The sequence below is a fragment of the Schistocerca cancellata genome, chromosome 1, assembly GCF_023864275.1.
Source record: "Schistocerca cancellata isolate TAMUIC-IGC-003103 chromosome 1, iqSchCanc2.1, whole genome shotgun sequence".
NCBI classification, from domain to species: domain Eukaryota; kingdom Metazoa; phylum Arthropoda; class Insecta; order Orthoptera; family Acrididae; genus Schistocerca; species Schistocerca cancellata.
The window spans coordinates 14,456,870-14,479,111 of NC_064626.1; the positions used below are offsets into that span (position 1 = coordinate 14,456,870).

The following is a 22,242-nucleotide window of genomic DNA, read 5'->3' on the forward strand; positions in this document are numbered from 1 at the left end:
ACGGTCTTGGCGTGCATCCGTGCGTCGCTGCGGTCCGGTCCCAGGTCGACGGGCACGTGCACCTTCCGCCGACCACTGGCGACAACATCGATGTACTGTGGAGACCTCACGCCCCACGTGTTGAGCAATTCGGCGGTACGTCCACTCGGCGTCCCGCATGCCCACTATACGCCCTCGCTCAAAGTCCGTCAAGTGCACATACGGTTCACGTCCACGCTGTCGCGGCATGCTACCAGTGTTAAAGACTGCGATGGAGCTCCGTATGCCACGGCAAACTGGCTGACACTGACGGCGGCGGTGCACAAATGCTGCGCAGCTAGCGCCATTCGACGGCCAACACCGCGGTTCCTGGTGTGTCCGCTGTGCCGTGCGTGTGATCATTGCTTGTACAGCCCTCTCGCAGTGTCCGGAGCAAGTATGGTGGGTCTGACACACCGGTGTCAATGTGTTCTTTTTTCCATTTCCAGGAGTGTATATTTAAATAAATAAACGATTATTTTTATTTCAATTTATTGAACCTGTCTTTTCCTTCCCATTGGTCTGTACCAATCACTAATAATTCTGAGGTGATGTGAACAGAAAACATATAATCAACTTTTTTGTTGTTTGATGACTTAATCAGTTGCTTTTTTTTTGAAGGAATATTTGTCATCATTCGTGAATTATCTTTGAATTTCTTTACTTAATATCGTTTCATAATATGAATCACACTTGCAGGTCCTGTATATCGCATTGAAGTTATCTTGAGGATCATTTTTTAACGAGCCAATTTATTCGGCGATCTCTTTCATTCCCACGCCACTGAGAGTGCCAAACACAAGGATCACTATTAAGAAAACACTCGACCGTTCTCATAGGGTTGCACCCGTAGACTGGTTTCACTCAAAAGAATGAATTGCTAATCCAACCTACTGAATCGATCGTTTTCATTTGTTTGCTGCCAGAGACTGGTTTCACTCAAAGAATGAAGGAATAAATTAATTAAAACGTAAAACTGCGATGTAATGAGTTGATTACTTTCCAACATCTGACTCAATCGATTGTTTTCGTTCCGTTTTCCCCAATACTGATTGTAGGGGACTTCAGTAATTAACACCAATTTTTTTGTTTTGTTTATTGTAGTGTTTCGGCTCAAGATTATTTTATTATAAAGGTGAGCGAGAGTGACACAACGAAAAGTTTGAGTTGAAACTTTCGTTCTTACCCCGTCCACGAAGCTTCGCCAGTGTCTGGCAAAGTCCCTCTCGGAGCTAAGGTCACGGTTGATGCACTCTTCAGACGACAAAACACAGCGGTAGGTATAGCTACGGAAGTCTGCTAGACTGGAGACATCCATGTCGCTGGTTTCGTCAGCTGTAACTGGCGATATTTGAATTCAAACGTGTTTGAATCTTGTCGCTGGAGCACACGTCTCAGTAACATGTGTGAGACTTTTCGGTGAAGTGAAGTGCTGGGACTGGCGTGCGGGCTGCGGCACTGCAATATCGCATTTATCCGCCGACACCGGCCAAGCGACTTTCAAGTAAAATGTCTCCCCTGCGCTGGAATATGCATAATGGATGTACAGGTGCAGGCTGTAGGCACGTGGTTAACAACATATGGAAGTTTGAACAGACAAATGGTAGGGCGACCGCTCGTGAAAAGCCGGAAGTCTGGGTTCGAGACCCGATCCGGCACAAATGTTCATTTCCGTTATTCCTTTGTTCAGCTGATAGTCGTCGACACTCGCTGTAGCCACCGCAGTGCCTCGCATTGCACCGTAATTCGGAATAACACAGGCACTGAAACATCTTACATTGAAGTACAATATAAAGAGTATGTATAAAACTTGGTACACATAAGAGGTGATAGTATTGTAGTGGAGTCATCTAAAATTTAACCTAGGACTCTCGACAATTTGGATTACTAGCCAAAGACGCTACCCCTAAACCAAAGTTCCCACAATGCAATGGTAAGTCATTCTTGCACGCTTATCATCTATTCAAAATTATCACTTAATAAACACTCTCCTTTAATTGATTGAGGAGGTAGTCGAATATATCTACGCTCGTGTAGGCTTTCACAACCGGCGTCTTCATTAATTAAAACTTCCAGGCTAAGAGGCCGTGGTGGAGCAGTATACATTCTTCCTCCTACCGAGTCACCTCGGAAGATGTTGCTCACAATTGGCAATGAAACGTCAGGAACGAAGAATTGCTACTGTTCGACCACGGCCTCTTTGCCCGGAAGTTTTAATTAATGATATCTAGGCTCATCCTTGTATATTCGAAGAATTAGGCTGGTAATTTTCGTAGCTGATTATAAAAATTATGGAATTCTCCATTAAGATTCCTGTCTTTGTAAATTTCATGCACAACGCTCCATTTTCGCTTTATTTTTCTGAATAAAATTAATTTTGCTGCCACCTTCTCGAGCAACAACATTCTACGGTTTAGGCGCGTCACTTTTTTTGAAACAGGTGGTTCGTTCTTCTTGTAGCTTGAGGGGGAGATGTATTGCTCACACGCAGACACATGAACCAGTAGCCCGATGCTGCTGCTGCTGCTTGTAACTGCATTGTGGCGCATTCAAATATCGCGTGCGGTCGATCCCTTCTGTTGGTCACTGCCGGTAATAAATTTAGCAGTCCGTCTCTGAATTGCTTCGATGTCTCCCATTAATCCGACCTGGTGGGGAGTACAAACACTCGACCAGTACTCAACAATGAGACGCACTATTATTGTACACGTGTTCTTCCTTGCCGATGAACTTCACTTTTCTAAAATTTCTTGCAGTAAACCGCGGTAGATCATTCGCCTTCCATACTACCGTTCTTACGTGTTCATTCCATTTCATGCCCGGTCTCAAATATCTATGATGTTTTTATGCAGACTGTTTGGTGTTTAAGGAAAGTACTAAATTGTCTGAGGCGTGACTAGGAATTTGGACTGAGGAGGGAGCCGTCCACGTGTAGTCCGTGCAGTTGTGCAAAACTGCTGTGCCATGGTGGTCTACAGTTTAGCGCATCTGCCTAGTTAGCAGGAGACCAGGTTCGAATCCCGGCCAAGGCACAAATTTTCATTCATCGCTTCAGTGTGCATATATACACCATTTCATAACGCCTTGCAACATTACACCTAGATACTTAATCGACTTGACTGTGTTAAGCAACACATCACTCATACTGTATTCGAACATTGCGGAACTGTTTTTCCTACTCATCCTTACGTTTTTCTCCTCTCAGAGCAAACCGAGCGAGGTGGCGCAGTGGTTAGCACACTGGACTCGCATTCGGGAGGACGACGGTTCAATCCCGTCTCCAACCATCCTGATTTAGGTTTTCCGTGATTTCCCTAAATCGTTTCAGGCAAATGCCGGGATGGTTCCTTTGAAAGGGCACGGCCGATTTCCTTCCCAATCCTTCCCTAACCCGAGCTTGCGCTCCGTCTCTAATGACCTCGTTGTCGACGGGACGTTAAACACTAACCACCACCACCACCACCTCTCAGAGCAAGCTCCCATTCATTACACCAAGTACAAGTACTTTCAAAGTAATCCTGTGTTCTCCTGCACTCACTCAACCAGTACACTTTTCCCGAACACTATATTATCATCAACAAACAGTCGCAGATTGCTGCGCACCCTCTCCATTAGTCCATTTTTGTACAGTGTGTTTCCGTAAGGGCATGCAAAAATGTAACAGGGCATAGAGAAAGCTCCACTCAACAATTTGAGGTAGGGAACCTGTAGTCGGAGAGGCCAGCTTAAGGAGATATGGAAGTAAACTTGTCTACCCCTTTGTATATCGTAAGTGTTTTCCAGCTTATTTACAACTAATATGCCTACAAGTTTACGTGTACATTATTTATTTCCTGCAAGGAGCCGGCCGTTGTGACCGAGCGGTTCTAGGCGCTTCAGCCCGGAACCGTGCTGGTGCTACGGTCGCAGGTTCGAATGCTGCCTCGGGCATGGATGTGTGTGATGTCCATAGGTTAGTTAGGTTTAAGTAATTCTAAGTCTAGGGGACTGATGACCTCAGATGTTAACTTCCATAGTGCTCAGAGCCATTTGAACCATTTTCCTGCGAGGAAACCAGGAGGACGATTACTAGGAAGTCATGATGTAGGTTTTGTTTACTTTACTTGTTCTTAAGGGGGCTCTGTTGTATAGTATTTACGCTGTCCCATGACAGAACGTACTATGAAACAACAGACCCATTTATTACTCAGCGGTATTCAGAGGCGATGGCGCAGTACGGGTACAGTTCCGCAGAACTCACTGACATGCACCTTCTTTGTGGGGGAAGTACGCTGCGATGCTCTCGCTGCTGAAAGGATATACAGGGAACGATTTCCTAAGAGGCATCGTCTGTCACGACGAGTGTTTATTTCTCTCGATGGACAACCGCGGCGGACTGGTTCATTGGAAAGAAGAAACGAGGGACCAGGCAACACGAGGACTTCTCGCACACCCAATTTTGAAAAGGATGTGCTGGAACGTGTTGCCTCGGACCCTACAACAATTACACCCACAACGAGTCCGTGCAATGCCTGTGACTGACTTTGCACCAAGGGTCGCATTGTGTCAGTGCTTGCTCCAGTAACGGAGCGATAGACAAGATTTCCTCCGTATCGTGCTGTTTACTGACGAGACCTCATTTGATCGTGATGGTATTTCAACAACAGGAATAGCGACGTGTGTGATGAGGAGAACCCTCACACTGTAGCAGAGTCACACCATCAAGTACGTTTTGCTGTGAATATCTGAGCCGGCATTGCAGGCGACAATCTCATTGGGCCATATCCAGTCTGAATGGCCACCTGTACTTGAGCTTCGAGCAAAGAGTTCTACCTGAGTTGTTGGAGAACGTAACACCGCCTCACTTCAGTGTGGCTGTCCGCAACCATCTCAGTGCTGTAGTTCGTGGTTACTGGTTTGGAAGGGGAGGTCCTATTCTATGGCCTTGCGAGATCACCTGACCTGAATCTCCTTGATTATTTCGTATGGGGATACCTAAAGTCACTTGTGTATGGGATCCCAGTGGAGATGGAATTGTCCGCAGCTCGTGATCGTGCGGTAGCGTTCTCGCTTCCCGCGCCCGGGTTCCCGGGTTCGATTCCCGGCGGGGTCAGGGATTTTCTCTGCCTCGTGATGACTGGGTGTTGTGTGATGTCCTTAGGTTAGTTAGGTTTAAGTAGTTCTAAGTTCTAGGGGACTGATCACCATCGATGTTAAGTCCCATAGTGCTCAGAGCCATTTGAACCATTTGGAGATGGAATTAGTTGCCGGAATTGTAGCTGCCTGTGATGTGATTCGAAACACACCAGGGATATCTGTCAGGGTGCGTCAGAATCTTGATAGCCGACGTCATGCTTGCATTGAGGTTCATAATCGTCAGTTTCAGCATATGTCGTAAGATACATGAAAATAGTAACTTCTCGAAAGAACAGGTACCATTGCTGACTGTGCAGCTTCTCTAGAATAAATGATAATTAATTGAAACCCTCAGCTCCCGACAGGTGTTGTTGATACACCTCGACGGGGACAGCTGAAAATGTGTGCCCCGACCGGAACTCGAACCCAGAATCTCTTCCTTGCATGGCAGACGCTCTATCCATCTGAGCCACCGTGGACACAGATGAATAGTGCGTCTGCATGGACTTATCCCTTGCACGATTCCCGTGAGACCCACATTCCCAACTGTCCAGAATCTACATACGTAATGTGCCTAATAGATACTTGCCCATCCACTCATTACTCGCGCACACTCCCGAACTCTTACGGGAATCGTCACCTTAGTGTGCGCGAGTAGTGGGTGGATGGGCCAATATCTATTAGGTACATTACGTATGTAGATTCTGGACAGTTGGGAATGTGGGTCTCACGGGAATCGTGCAAGGGATAAGTCCATGCAGACGCACTATTCATCTGTGTCCACGGTGGCTCAGATGGATAGAGCGTCTGCCATGCAAGGAAGAGATCCTGGGTTCGAGTCCCGGTCGGGGCACACATTTTCAGCTGTCCCCATCGAGGTATATCAACAACACTTCTCGGCAGCTGAGGGTTTCAATTAATTACCATTTGTTGTAAGATACAATACAAACGGTACGTTCATTGTGTCAGTAATAGTATCTGCGGTTAACTGTAACTAATGTAAATAAAAAGGCACACAGTATTGTGATTGCATCCCTCTTACCTCCTTAAGCTGGCTTCTCCAACGCCAGCTTCCGTACCTCAAATTGGTCAGTGGAGCATCTTCTATGCCCTGTTACATTTTTGCACTCTCTTACAGAAACACCCTGTGTACAGAGAATAAGAGCGATTCTGTAACACCTTCCTGGCGCACTTCTGACGATAGCTCTGTCACCGATAAATACTCTTCGATTACAACGTACTGGGCTCTATTACTTAAGAAGTCTACGAGGCACTCACATATCTTGGAACCTATTCCTTATAGTCGGATCTTCGTTAACAATCTGCAGTGGGGCACTGTGCGATTCCAGAAATCTAAGAGTACGGAATTTGCTTGTTGCCCTTCGTCCATGTCTCATGGGATATCGTGACGTAAAAAAAAGGGCAAGCTGCGTTTCACAAGAGCGATGCTATCTAATTCTGTGCTGATCTGAGAACGGAACCTTTTCTGTCTCAAGGAAATTTATCATAATCCTCCTCTGTGTGTTTATAAAACGCCATTGTGAAAGGCGATGTGGGCCTCCCAATTAGAAAGGATATTTAAGTTAATAACTACAGACACTTTACAAAGCGAGCTGCAAATAAGCAATTGCTGGTGCAGAACTCAACACGGAAGAGAGTGGTTTACGCGTTCAGCAGCTCCAATATCTCACACACTATTTTGGCGATCATATTCTGCTCGCAAAACTCGCTCCCCTATACGCGACGTGTGCAGTGTGCATGGTCTACCGCGGTCTCTTGCCCTCGATGCCACGTTCCCGTGTGTGCAGGTCGTTGGAACAACATGCCGAATATTTTCTTGTGAAGTTATGAGGCGTTGGGGATATCATTTGGCAAATACCTATCACGTCGTATAGACTAATGACATTCTCCAAACCACAGCACGGTACCAAATCTGACATTTCCCACGTGGAATAGTAGCACTTCATTTTAGTGCATACGCTGTTCGCACTTTACAGAATCACTGACCTTGCTCACATGTCAGCACAACTTCCAAACAACTCCAGCTTGTTCAGTAAATGCAAAAATCCAATAACAGTTGCGATAGTTTGTAGTTGTTGTTCCCTCGAACTCATGTTACGGCAGACTCAAGTTCCCTTGCTTGCTGCACCTTGCATTCAGGGATATTGCGCGCCCCCCCCCCCCCCCCCCCCCCCCCCACACACACACACACACACACACACACAGAGAGAGAGAGAGAGAGAGAGAGAGAGAGAGAGAGAGAGAGAGAGAGAGAGAAAGCCTTGTAGTTGTATGAAACATTCAACTTTCCTATTCGTAGCTGATGGTGAAAGTTTTACGATCTATAATTCCATCTGTAGTTGTATGAAACATTCAACTTTCCTATTCGTAGCTGATGGTGAAAGTTTTACGATCTATAATTCCATCTGTTTGTATGGCAGTGAGGTGAGTTATCCAACTGTACCCGTATTCGAATGAAAAACTCAATCTGTAGTAATAGCATTTGTTGTGAATTACTAGTCGGCCTCACAAGAAAAAAACTTAATAAAACATTATGCGTGCCACAAGGGAGTCTTGTTGGTGCACAGGTGCTCGCAACATAAATAATTGATCACGTGAGCAACTTCGGAAGCTACGTTAGGATTTCTTGAATGAAGCTGTTTGTATACTGGAGAGTTCTGGCGCGAGAAAATAGTGACCAAATGCAGCAGGATCGATGCTTCGTGCGGAGGCTATAAGTTGACCGTCAACATAAATAAAACTACCGGTAACGTACTGCTTACTCTTAAATGAATAGGAAAAGCTCCGTTACTCGATTGGCAGTCGATTACTGGAAACAGCCGTAACTGCGCAAGGTCTTGGAATATGATCCAGGAGCTACTTACGCGGAATGAGCGCGTAAAATCAGCTGTAACAAAAGCATACGCCAAGGGGAAATTCACTGCCAGAGTCCTAAGGAAATGTCATTCACCGACAAATCAATTTGCTCACAATACTCTTTTTTATGATGGTTCTAGAGTGTTGGTCCTCAATATGGGACTCTTAACGAGGTAGAATTACAGAAGAAATAGACGAGAAAGGAAGATGAGTTTAACAGCTCATGCATTCAAATTGCTAATAAGAGTAATACACAGAAGAATGGAGAATAAAGTTAAGGATCTGTTAAATGACGATCGGTTTGGCTGTAGGAAAAATGAAACGAGTAGAGAGGCAGTTCTGAAGTTGCGCTCGATGTTGGTGGCAAGACTTATTAAGATTCAAGGCACTTTCATAGGATTTATCAACATAGGAAGACCATTAGACACTTTCATAGGATTTATCATTGGGAAAGAGTTAAACGTAAAATAGAGCACTGTAACTATGGAACCATCAGCTTGACAGCTCGTGCATCCAAGTTGCAGAACAGAATACCATACAAACGAATGGAAAAGAAAATTGAAGATGTGTTATAAGACGATCGATTTATCTGGAGAAAAGATAAAGGTACCAGAGAGGCTGTTCCCGATATGGAAGTATGACTGAAGAAAAATGGATGAAGCTTCTTACTATTTGCTGACCAGAAAAAGCGTCCGATAACGTAAAGTGGTGCAAGATGTCAGTAAAATAGGTACAGATTAAATGCAAAGGCAGGGAATACACAATGAATACGACCGAGAAAAAAGTGCTTAAATTGAGAAGACCGTAAAGCAGAGATGATATTTTTTCAATGGGAAGACGTCACTTTGGCAACACTTTTTTTCTTATTCGTGGCCACAATCTGGCATCTTGCACTTTCGATCTAGACTTCTTTACGTAACGACCCTGTACTAAATTCGATATGTGCTGTCGCATCGCGATACTCCTAATAAATTTGCCACTTTAATCGCAGCTAATCGTGCAGCGTCCGATTTCTCCTCGCGACGTTGTGTATATTCCGACGCGTTTTGACGTCAGCTGCCAGGAAGTCGTCAGCGGCAGCGTACTCTTTGTATCCGATGGAAATCGAACCGTACCGAAATAACGAAGAACTGTTGCGCCGCTTCCAGTCCAGAACTACAAGAGCGAAGCCAGTGTTTACAAATCCGATGCTACCATTGGTGCGCTACGGGCGTAGCATCGAAGGACGCGTATCGATCCCCGAGTGTGACATGGGTGTGCTTTGTAAACACGTCATTCCTGTCGGTGTCTCACTTACAGACGAGAATCTGCGCAGAAATGCTGAATCATGCATACGGTAAGAATGGACTTAACTTATACACTACTAGCCATTAAAATTGCTACACCACGAAGATGACGTGCTACAGACGCGAAATTTAACCGACAGGAAGAAGATGCTGTGATATGCAAATGATTAGCTTTTCAGAGCATTCACACAAGGTTGGTGCCGATGGCGACACCTACAAAGTGCTGAGATGAGGAAAGTTTCCAACCGATTTCTCATACACAAACAGCAGTTGACCGGCGTTGCCTGGTGAAACGTTGTTGAGATGCCTCGTGTAAGGAGGAGAAATGCGTACCGTTTCCGACTTTGAGAAAGGTCGGATTGTGGCCTATCGCGGTTGCGGTTTATCGTATCGCGACATTGCTGCTCGTGTTGGTCGAGATCCAATGACTGTTAGCAGAATATGGAATCGGTGGTTTCATGAGGGTAATACGGAACGCCGTGCTGGATCCCAACGGCCTCGTGTCACTAGCAGTCGAGATGACAGGCATCTTATCCGCGTGGCTGTAACGGATCGTGCAGCCACGTCTCGATCCCTGAGTCAACATGGGGATGTATGCAAGACAACAACCATCTGCACGAACAGTTCGACGACGTTTGCAGCAGCATGGACTATCAGCTCGGAGACCATGGCTGCGGTTACCCTTGATGCTGCATCACAGACAGGAGCGCCTGCGATGGTGAAATCAACGACGAACCTGGGTGCACAAATGGCAAAATGTCATTTTCTCGGAAGAATCCAGGTTCTGTTTACAGCATCATGATGGTCGCATCCGTGTTTGGCGACATCGCGGTGAACGTACATTTGAAGCGTATATTCGTCATCGCCATACTGGCGTATCACCCGGCGTGATGGTATGGGGTGCCATTGGTTACACGTCTCGGTCACCTCTTGTTCGCATTGACGGCACTTTGAACAGTAGACGTTACATTTCAGTTGTGTTACGACCCGTGGCTCTACTCTTCATTCGATCCCAGCGAGACCCTACATTTCAGCAGGATAATGCACGACCGCATGTTGCAGGTCCTGTACGGGCCTTTCTGGATACAGAAAATGTTCGACTGCTGCCCTGGCCAGCACATTATCCAGGTCTCTCACCAACTGAAAACGTCTGGTCAATGGTGGCCGAGCAACTGGATCGTCACAATACGCCAGTCACTACTCTTGATGAACTGTGCTATCGTGTTGAAGCTGCATGGGCAGCTGTACCTGTACACGCCATACAAGCTCTGTTTGACTCAATGCCCAGGCGTCTCAAGGCTGGTATGACGGCCAGAGGTGGTTGTTCTGGGTACTGATTTCTCAGGATCTATGCACCCAAATTGCGTGAAAATGTAATCACATGTCAGTTCTAGTATATTTGTCAAATGAATACCCGTTTATCATCTGCATTTCTTCTTGGTGTAGCAATTTTAATGGCCAGTAGTGTAGTTCGTTCCTCCAGTGCTAGGTAGCATATAGGGAAACAAGTTTCCTCCAAGATCCTTTGCAAAAGTTCGTTAGCAGGTGTTGTGAAGTCTTCTTGCTCCACTCATGCACCCAACCGTTCGTTTCCACAACAATGTTGATTTGTGGATTCGTCCATCTTTTATGCTTAGAACATATCCTGCAAGTTTCAGTTTTCTTTCAGCAACGATTTTGTGCAGGCTACGTAGACCACTGCTTCTCAGAACTTCATCATTTGAAACTACGCGCGATAACTGATCTTCTAAATTCGCCTCAAGCAATGTTGCTGAAAAACATGAGCTTGTGTGCTGAGTTTAGTGGCATTTTCCCGACCTCACATGCGTACATGATAATTGGTAGGATGATGGAGATGTACAGCCGAAGCTCTGTTGGACATCCTTATAGTCCAATTGCCATACAGGACGCTTTCGTTCGATGACTGAAAAAGTTTCGCAATCGTGCTGCTGCTGTCTGCATCTAAGTCCTTGTCATTACTGGTACGGCTGCCGAGTTATGAAAACAGGTAAACATCTTGTAGTACCGTCTGTTGCACCAGAATTTGAGTAGATACATTTCTACTTTTGATGCTAATTGTTTTTGTCTTATCACCATTTATTTTTGGTCCTACCGCACTGGCCATCCCATCAAGCTTGGTAGTCATTAAATGTAAACTTTTTGAATGCAAATTAAAGATAAAAGAATGAGTTGTGATAAGTAAATAAAATGTATAGTGACAATATCTAAAAATTGCTAAGGTTTCAACATGAAAAGAATAGGCTTTTATAAAGCCTCCTCGTCTTTTTACCCAAGCCTTGAAATTTTGCTGAAAGCTTTGTCTTTAATTGCAATCTTCCTATCTCCAGTATGGTACTAGGGCTATTAGAACTGAATTTACTGAGACAAATACGACTTACGGAAACCGACGTGTGATTTTCCCCTCTGATATACACGTCCGTAGTCATATCGAACACTGGAGTACATTCGATTTTACGCCAACGTTTAGCTGTTGAATTTTTCTCTTACGGGTGGATTCCCCACAAATTGACTGAAGTTAAAGAAGTAGGTTCCTGTCAGTTGGTGTAAAGGAATGCTGAGAAAATTCGTCCGAGAAATGAAAAATCCGTTTACAGTCTCGTAACAGCAGACGAGACTTGGATATATTCGTACGAGCCGGAAACTAAGCAGCAGTCAACTGTTTTGGCGATTCAGCCCACTGAAATTAACGAAAGTTGTTCGTTCGTGAAGCACTTCGAAGAAAACGATCGCATATTTCTTTGGTTACGCTATACTTATCGCGACCGTGAACGGTTAATGCTGAATGGTAAACAGCAATTGCTTGCCACGAGTCGCCGATGAAATTACGAAAAACAACCGAAAATGTCACATCGTGTCATTGCGAGTCCTCACATAGCACGTCTGTATAATAATTGAAGTGATCGGCGAAAGAAAGTGTTAACTCTCAGTTTAGAAAGACATGGCCTGATCACGGTTTTGCCGAATACTTCAATTGGCCGACCGAGGTGGCCGAGCGGTTCTGGGTGCTTCAGTCTGGAACTGCGTGACCGCTACGACCGCAGGTTCGAATCCTGCCTCGGGCATGGATGTGTGTGATGTCCTTAGGTTGGTTAGGTTTAAGTAGTTCTAAGTTCAAGGGGCTGATGACCTCAGATGTTAAGTCCCATAGTGCTCAGAGCCATCTGAACCATTTTTTACTTCAATTGACAATTTGTGTAAGAAAAATATCAGTGTTGTCGTATACACCTTATTTGTCACCTAACGATTTCTCTCTGTTCCCTTATGTAAAACAAAAACAGAATGCGTGCCCGGTGATCGATGAAGAAAAAGGTGGCAATACCGGAAGAAGAATCTGAGTTCTAAAAGAGCCTAGACAAAATAAGGCACGAAGAGTAAACAATATCCCTGGGACAACATATACAGAAAAAACTATTCCACCTCGTCTGCAAGATACAGGGGTTGGACAAAAATATCGAAACATCGCGGGAAACGCTTCCTTGAACATAAATGTAGGTGCTAGCTAAGCCAGCAGATGCGCTGTTGTATTTGAAGAGGAACGGCACCTGTGTGTGCGGTGTCATCAATACGCTGCACGTGTCAGTGGTGGCCAGAACAGAACAGTGTTCTGTGTAGCTGCGAGTGCATCATGTCGGAGCTAAGCGAATTCGAACATGGACAAATGGTTAGTGCTCCTGTGGTGGGCGCTTGCGTAACTAAGGTAGATGAAGTGAAGTGTTCGGTGTTTCAAGAGGCACCGTATCGAAGATTTGTACCGCGTGCAGAAAAACTGGAAAACCGTCGTCCGCTAAGTCACGACTCAAGTGGATTGTGACGAAAGATTAGAGGACGTCAGCTGCAAAATTCACTGCAGAACTTAGTGTCACATTCGGGAACGACTTATGTTAGATGGTAGACTCAGTAACAGAAAGCCTTTTATTTATAACATCTGCATTATGTAGAGGAAGTTTTTGACAATGTTGACAGAATACGCTCTTTGAAATTGTGACGGAAGCAGGGATAAAATACAAAATATGGAAGCTTGTTTGCAACTGCTACAAAAAGCCAGGCTGCAGTTATAACAGTCGAAGCATATCAAAAGTGAGGCAGTAATTGAGAAGGGAGTGAGGCAGGGCTGTAGTTTATCTCCGATATTTTTCAATCCGTACACTGAGCAAACGAAGGAGAAATTCGGAAAGGCAGTTACGATTCAGGAAGTAAAAATAAATGCACCGCGGTTTGACGATCACATTGCAATTTTGTCAGGAACGGTAAAGGTGTTGGAAGTTTAGTTGGGCAGAATGGACAGTGTACTGCAAAGAGATTGTAAGATAAATATCATTAAAAGTAAAACAAGGATAATGAAATGTAGTCGAATTAAATTAGCCAGTGTTGGGGGAATTCGATTAGGAAACGAAGCTCCGAAAGTAATAAATGACTTTTTCCACTCGGGCAGCAAAATAACCGACGGCGCGTGTAACAGAGATCATTTAAAATGCAGACTGGCAGTAACGAGAATCATTATTCAAGCAGAGAAATTTGTTAATTATTGTTGTTGTGGTCTTCAGTCCTGAGACTGGTTTGATGCAGCTCTCCATGCTAATCCATCCTGTGCAAGATTCTTCATCTCCCAGTACCTACTGCAACCTACATCCTTCTGAATCTGCTTAGTGTATTCATCTCTCGGTCTCCCCCTACGATTTTTACCCTCCAGGCTGCCCTCCAGTACTAAATTGGTGATCCCTTGATGCCTCAGAACTTGTCCCATCAACCGATCCCTTCTTCTAGTCAAGTTGTGCCACAAACTCCTCTTCTCCCCAATTCTATTCAATACTTCCTTATTAGTTACGTGATCTACCCATCTAATCTTCAGCATTCTTCTGTAGCACCACGTAATTTGTTAATATCGAATATAAATACAAGTGTTCAGAAGGTTTTTTTCCCGGAAGTATTTGTCTGAAGTGTAGCCATGTACGGAAGTGAAATGTGAACTGTAAATAGAACAGAAAAGAGCCGGCCGGTGTGGCCGAGCGGTTCTAGGCCCTTCAGTCTGGAACCACGCGACCGCTACGGTCGCAGGTTCGAATCCTGCCTCGGGCATGGATGTGTGTGATGTCCTTAGGTTAGTTAGGTTTAAGTAGTTCTAAGTTCTAGGGGACTGATGACCTCAGATGTTAAGTCCCATAGTGCTCTGAACCATTTGAACAGAAAAGAGGCTTTTGAAAAGTAGCGCTATAGAAGAGTACTGAAGAGGACTAGGTCGGATAACTAATGAAGAGGTAATGTATGAAACTGAGGAAAAAACAAAATTATGCTAAAGACACAATCTGAGGCTTCAAGGGGTCGTCAGTGTGACAATGGAGGGAAATGTAAGGGGTAAAGATTGTAGCAGGGACCAAGGCTCGACTACCGCAAGCCGATTAAAATGGATATAAGTTGCACCAGGCACGCAGAGACGAAGAGGCCTACGCAAAATAGTATCGAGAGCTGCATAGAACCAGTCTCCAGACTGAAAACCGTAACAACAACAGCAAAAGATACCTGGGTAAGTTTATTACCACTGATCAACACACTTCCGCCGTCTGAAAACTGTGTATTATTTCGCCAGTTTGTATTTGATGTTGAATCATTTACATCTTACAGATATAAAATGGGCCCATATACAGGTCCTTTTGGTACAACATAATTAATGTCTTGATAATCAGAACAATGTTTATTTGAAACGCTATTTTCATAAAATTGTATTTCGACCTTTAGTGTGTGTGTGTGCCACTGATTCTTATGTTGTGGATTTCGTAAGTTAATATATTTTGATCAATGATATAAATAGCCTTGGATAGGTCACTGCATATATAAATGGTATTACGTCCCAGGGGTGTAACTTAAATTTAAAAATGACAAGTGTCAGTCCATCATTTATTTTTCTGAAGCTATGTTGTGCAGTGGAAAAGAGTTGATAGCCTCATTTGGGAAACTTTCTAGTATTTTTGAGAACCTAGATAATATTTTGCTACGTATTCTTTCTTCCGTTTCCTAAATAGTGATTTATTCCTTACTTTCTTTAAACAAGGAAGAAAAGTTTCAGCTGAAAATCAACTGATGCTCGAATGGGACAACAATTTAATAATAAGGCAGTTCTTAATAATCCAATCAGTCTCATTTCCTTGTGAATATGATCCATATGCGTTTTGTGCGCCGATTTGTCATTATGATTGAGACGTGTGTCCATCACTTTCCACCAAAACGGACAGTACTAGTCATTACTTTACAAAGATGAATCAGTAATTCATCAATGGGTCGCAAGTCTCCCGAACCAGTTGAAACATGTATACCGGACTTGCCACCTTCTGAATTTTAGCTGTTCTTACATCTAGAGAAATTTGTGGAGGGAAACGTTTTCACCCCGTGGAACCGTAGTAGATTTTCAACAATCTCATTTCAGGCTTTAAAATCTATTAACAGGAAAAATGCTGGACAGTCTGCTAACTGGAGAAACGATGTACAAAGTATGTTTACCCAAAAGGGACTACGTAGGAAAATAAATACATACTTAAAGATAAAACACAGTCTTTCATTAGCAGACCGAGGATTTTTCATTGTCAAGAATTGTGTCTGTGTGCTTTGAACGTACTGCCGAGAGTAGCTACGATTTAAGTACGTTATTGTTTCAGAAGTAGTGTGTTTTTTTTTCATATCGTCCTTCAGTCGCTTTTGATATGGCATTTAGTGTTCCAGTTTAGATTGCCGGATTTTTTCTGTGATTTCTGAATTGCATTCTTAATTTTGTACAGCTGTCCAAAAGTTGCTTCTCTTTCCGTCATCCGCTGTTATTTACACCACTAGATCTCTACGGTGAAAAGAGTTTAAAATTATGGTTTTATCTCGGAAATTTATCCCTTGTTTCGATTTTATCGTCGTGGACCTCAAAAATGCACAGCTTATTTCTGGAATATGACAGCTCTGCGTTGTTGTTCTGTCGCACAACTACACTTATAAGGCCTAATGTTCACTGGATGCGTAAACGTAACGACAAAGCTTCGCGCAATTTTGCATGTCACTGCGCGGGTAAAATAAACAGGTGTATAGTAATGAACGCTACAGCTGCGAGTGACCGTGCGCTAGCTTCAGACCAGTTTTAATTATCCGAACCCGTCGCGCGACGCAGTGAAGGATGGCGACAAGCTAATCAGCCTGATACAGGAACTAAATGCCTGTGGTACTAAAAGTCATCTCAGTATCGGACGAGGAATGTTACGGGAGGAGCTAGCTGTGAAATTAGAAGGGACAGATACAGAGTCGAATGCAGGATTTTGGCCGAGGGGGGGATGTGGGACTGAGCTCATACACATTTTGTATCATCGTTCCGTCTCCAAATTCTCTAGAGTAACAAGTTAGTTTGCGCGGCCGTCCTCCGCAGCAAGCACAGAAATACTTGTTTTGTAAATACTTATTTACATTAAAATGCGGCGTGAATTATTTGACAATCTAAAAATAATAAAACTGTATCGTTCTAGATCCCGCTGAAGATACCTTTAAGTAAGAAAAAGGCGAAACGCGCCTGGGAAAAATAATTAAGTTGCAGCAATAAAAGGCGGTTTTATTTACAAAACAAGTATCTCTAGAGTAAATGGATGTGTTTTCTAAATATATGTATTGTAATACCAACTACAATAGCGAGAAGATTTTTGAGACTGGTAAGTCTGAAAGCTATGTTGCAAAGGGGGCAGCCCCGAATCCTCCCGAAACCAGGCAGGTAAGCAGGTAACAGGACTGTCCCAAACTGACACAAAGCGACAAGAGCATTGTGTGCGCTAATGACCACAGCTGCATGCGGCCATTTCGCAGTTCGCGGCAGATCGTTGTAGACTGGAACATGTCCTCAGACGAGCTTACTGTTTCAGTAAGTAGGAAGGGAAGGTTCAAATGGCTCTGAGCACTATGGGAGTTCATCAGTCCCCTAGAACTTAGAACTACCTAAACATAACTAACCTAAGGACATCACACACATCCATGCTCGAGGCAGGATTAGAGCCTGCGACCGTAGCGGTTTCAGACTAGAACCGCTCGGCCACACCGGCCAGCTGAAGGGAAGGGATATGGTTTTGAAAGGTAATACCTTCGGTTTTCAAAAACTGCTGAAAGGTGGTCTAGCGCGGTGGACGTGCAGCATTAATGGTTGCAGAAGTTAAAACTATTTCTATTGAGGAGCCGGAAGTCGTGGAGTGTCAAGAGCACAATCATGAATAAATGCCTCATAAGAAATGATTTCTGACCTAAAGAGAAAAGCCATATAAGATATTTGTGAGAGACCGTCAAAAATAATTTACCAGAAGTTAAAAGGAGAAGATACGCAAGATATAACTGCGAGAGATGTCAACAATTTTTGTAAATCTATTTACAAAGCTAGGCGCAAAATTCTGCCAAAACTGCCCACGAATGCTGCAGATGTTCATGATGTTATCAACACGCTGAATGTGGAAACCACAGACGGGACAAAGTGTTTATTAGAAAATAACACCGAGAGAAAAGTGATCATGTTTTGTGACTCTGCAAAGCTTAAAACATTAACGCAATGTGAATCTATATATGTTGATGGTACGTACAAGTGCTGTCCAAAGTTTTTTTGTCAGCTGTTTACAATACTCGGGTTAGTTAATGGCCATTACATTCCATTGGTCTGAGATAAAAACTTCGTCGTAATTAGTATGTGTTTCAAAGCGTTGTTGTTAAATGTAAGCTTATTTCCAAGGACTAGGAGCTTTCATCAAAGTAGGCCTACAGTATTCGGGCTTTCTCTGAGTCTAATTTATCAGTTACAAGGTCAACATTTATGCTTTTTGCAATATCGTGTTCAATCCAGAATAATTTTGTGCCTGTGCCCCAGCGGTGTGCTGGCTGCGGGTGCCAAAGCGGCGACCTTCTGGCCAACCCCTAGCTACGACACTGGCGTCCGCGCACGTTCTTATGGTAAAACTTTAATTCTCTGCTTCCAGGCTGCTTATACAGAAGAAATATGTACCAGATTTTACATTCGACCTGCAAAAATATGTGTCAAAACAGCATCCAACTTCGTTCATTACTTTTTGCATAATGCGAGTACAAACAGGCACGCAGAAGAAAAAATAAAAATATTTTTGCCGTCTATTGCGCTTCTATTGACCATTCAAATTAAGTTTTCTTAACCATCTCCTATATTCAGACATCGAACACTTATCAATTTGTTGTATGTATAGATTTGCTGGAAATGTAACCATAATTCATAAAACGAACACTATGATAGAATATATGTTGCGAAATCACGATTTGCTATTTTAATAAATTAATTGTGAAGAAATCAAGGCTGTAAATGATACCAGTTTCTAAAAATAAATATCTAAATAAGATAAAAGATAAAACTTTTAAACATACAATACCCGCAAAAAATTTTTACATCTTCTACTGTAACTTCATATGCTTTCCTTTGCCTGCTTGGACATAACGTTTAGAACTGCTACGTGCTTCAAACGGGAGGATTCGGCTCCATTGTTTTTCAGACCCTTGCGGGTTTGTGAGGATTCGGTACCATTTTTCTGACTGCGGGAGGATTCGGGGCTGCGCCCGTTGCAAAGCGTCTTCTCTGTCTTTCCGTTTTGAAGTTTATGAAGAAACAACATTCGCCTCTGGAGAAGTATTTTTCTTTGTCCTCCTATGTTTGTGATGAATAAAGGCGTTATTATAAATGTGAATTCTGAATTTTGAAAAGCGGTGGTCGCATGGGGACTAACAGGCCGCAGGCATGTACTTTTTTTTCCTTTCCTTTTCATCTCTTCGAGTCTAGAAACCACATGACCCGAGTACTCCGTTACTGCTCTGTTTCATTTTGACTAGAGCAGCGGTGCTAATAGTCAAGAACTGCGGAGTGAGCAGCGGCGTTCGATATAATTTGCATCTGCGCGTTTAGGAGAAACAGAAAAACGGAAGCCATTATAGCCATGTTATACTTTATTCTCAAGGGATTTCTTATTATTGCGGTGTTAATTTCTGTGAGTTAGATTATTTTGTTAGGTACGAGTCATTTAATTGTTCTATTTATACTTGGGTATTTTTGCCGCCTGAAATTGCCCCTTGAGTTTTCGAAACCAAGTAAGCGTCCAGAGGATTCAAATTTGCCTTCAGAAATTATTGCACTCATATACCATTTATTCTTAAGAAAGGAAAAATGTCGTACTTGTATACAACACCGACCATGATGACAGCGCTGCTGGGCAAAGCAGTAATGACAGGTGTGTACAATAAGACGAAACGAGGTGTAGATATATGTGCCAAGTTGTGTGCTGTCTACAAATGCGCAAGGCACACTCGCCGAATGCATGTGGTCATATTTTATTCCGTACTGAACGTTTGAGGTACCGGTCCTTTTGTAATTCTTGCCGCTAGCCCAGACATCTGCACTGGACAAAGACATTTTCTGCACCTGTGTCTTATCAGTCTGTTTCAGAACACTTGTGAGTCCGAACTGCCATTGAACTTTAAACATAGTGAATTATATATCCACAATTGTTTTGTTGATTTTTACTTGAAAATTTACGTTCATATCCATGCGGACTGAAAACCCACAGCGACTACTAATGATACGAAACATGGCGCTATTACTGCCGGGCAATAACATCGGTCACAATTCATGCCAGTATTAAGGGGCAGGTGTGGTCTGTCGATTTCCCTTCCCCTTTTCTGTAAACTATTTCAGGTAAAAATTAACAAAGGCAGGAGGCTGGGTGTCACGTACAAAACATGTAGGCGAGTAGATAGAGTGCGGTTTAGATTTGTGGCGTCCTGTTAAGGGTTGTGAGCGCAGTCGCTCGAGGCATGTTGCTGTGTGCGGCTTTTAGCTCCGGCGCACGCACATCCCTTATATCGACCCTTCGCAAACTTGAATGAGTACGCCATCTTTAATCTACTCGCCGTTCCCCCTCGCTTACAGCAGCGAACAAAAACTCAAGGCCACTCGCAGAGCCGTAAAAAAAGCTTTGCAGATAAGTATGATACCCGCTGAACTGAACTGAGCGTGGCGTAATATTTTAAACAGCCGTAGCATAGAGGCAATGATTTTATTTAAAAGTATTGCTTCACTTACCGTATGTAGGAGAATAGGCTGTAATAGATACACTACTGGACGTTATTGATCTGCTACTAGTAGAAAGAAGTGAGACAGCTTTAAAATTGTCAGCGTTTATCTTGGCAGTAGCTTTCTGTTTATCTATTACCGCGCCACCCTTTTCTGAAACACATATAACTTGAAATTATGTGAGTTTATGTTCCGTTCCTAATTGCTTCCTCATAGGAAGGACATTAAATGTCGTGCAGAAAAGAGGAATCCATTTACTGCACTGCTCTGCATCCCCCCCTCCCCCCCCCCCCATTTTTTGCTCTGTCACATAATAGCAAAAACACTTACAGAAAGTATTTTGTGGAGTCTCATATAAAAATCATTTTGAGATATGTGCTACAACAGCATTTTTGCCCGTTAGAACGAGACAAAAATAATTACTAACTGGAAACAGGGCTTTCTGAAATTTCAAAAAACTGATGAGGAATACTACCCTCATAAGGGGTACCTTTTAAAGTGGCACAGATTTCAACTGTACTCCATATGCATGTGTGGAATTGTAGTGTGTATGTCTATTGCCTGGATGCGTTTGTTTTTCCATTTAAATGTTACCATATACAATGTCGATAACACTGTCCCACCTTGACTTTGCCTGATAATGCACATTACTTCAAGAAGGTAGTACCGTTATGGTAATAAATTCTGACAGAACAAAAGCAGAAACAAATTCTGCATGATGAAAATTATAGATATGTTGAGAGACAGAAAGTATTGGCAGGTGACGCAATTGGGGATCAGACATTCCTGCACTGTTTGAAAGATTACATGTAAGACAACTGATGGAAGACTTAACTTGAGAAATTTTGATTCATAATCAAATAAAACTCCTAGCTTTCCATCTGATTCTGTTTAATTTTCTTACTTGCCATCATGACTGCTTACAGGAAAATGTGTATGTCACTAGACACAAAGCCATGGGAAAAAAAACCTATGAAGCTCCTGTAACATTAGTACAATATGCTTGCGTAACAACCAGTTTACCACGGCGTGTAATAATCTCTTAAAAATTAAAATAAATAGTGTCCTGCAATGGAGGTGTCTGATCCCACCTGTTGGCTTTGACCTGTGACATAAAGGTGTTGTGTTGTATGACATCATGATTGTATTGTGTTTAATAAAGAATCTAGTGAAAATTGTAGAAAGAGTAGTTACTTGAACAATTTTCAAAATTATCCACAAAAATGACTGGCTGTCACAAATCATATAACATGACCTGAGCTTATGACTGTAAGAAGGCAGGCTCATCATGCTAGACAGACAATGAGTAGTTAGTAAGGCTAGTTACAAGAAATTGTGAAACGGTCAGTACTGGTCATCAGTCATACTGAGGACATAACACAATTCCTCTTGTAAAATCATGTTTTTCATAGATGATACTTTTTTGATGTAGTAGTAAATTGTTCTGATGACAGAATTCCACTTGCATTTAGTCACACATGGATAACATTGTGGTAGGATTCATGTGACTTCTCCCAAACACTTCATTAAAAAAAGAAAATTATAACTTTTGGGGGACATACAGTATTGATTAATAGCTTTAGGGGTACATAAAAACTGAAAGCTTGCATTGCAGCCATTTCTGTTTGTTTCAGTGTAGCTACTGGCATAAACTATGTTATTAAGTATGTTGTGTATGGTTATTTTTTGGTTGAGATTATTTACTGATGTTCTTTGTAATTTCAGGGTGATTCTGTAAAATATACTTTTTCTTGCTACACGTTCTTTAATAAGTTATTCTTCAGTATTTGTGCAAAACAATGCATGTGAATTTATTTTCTCTTAATTCTGTCAGTGATAGCCAGT

General features: G+C 42.9%; 1 protein-coding gene across 2 annotated transcripts in view; it reads left to right on the plus strand.

Annotated features, from left to right (window-relative positions):
- Positions 1–22,242, plus strand: part of LOC126164356 (cystathionine beta-synthase) — a 161,033-nt gene that overhangs the window by 41,821 nt on the left and 96,970 nt on the right. The gene's annotated exons all lie outside the window — the stretch shown is intronic.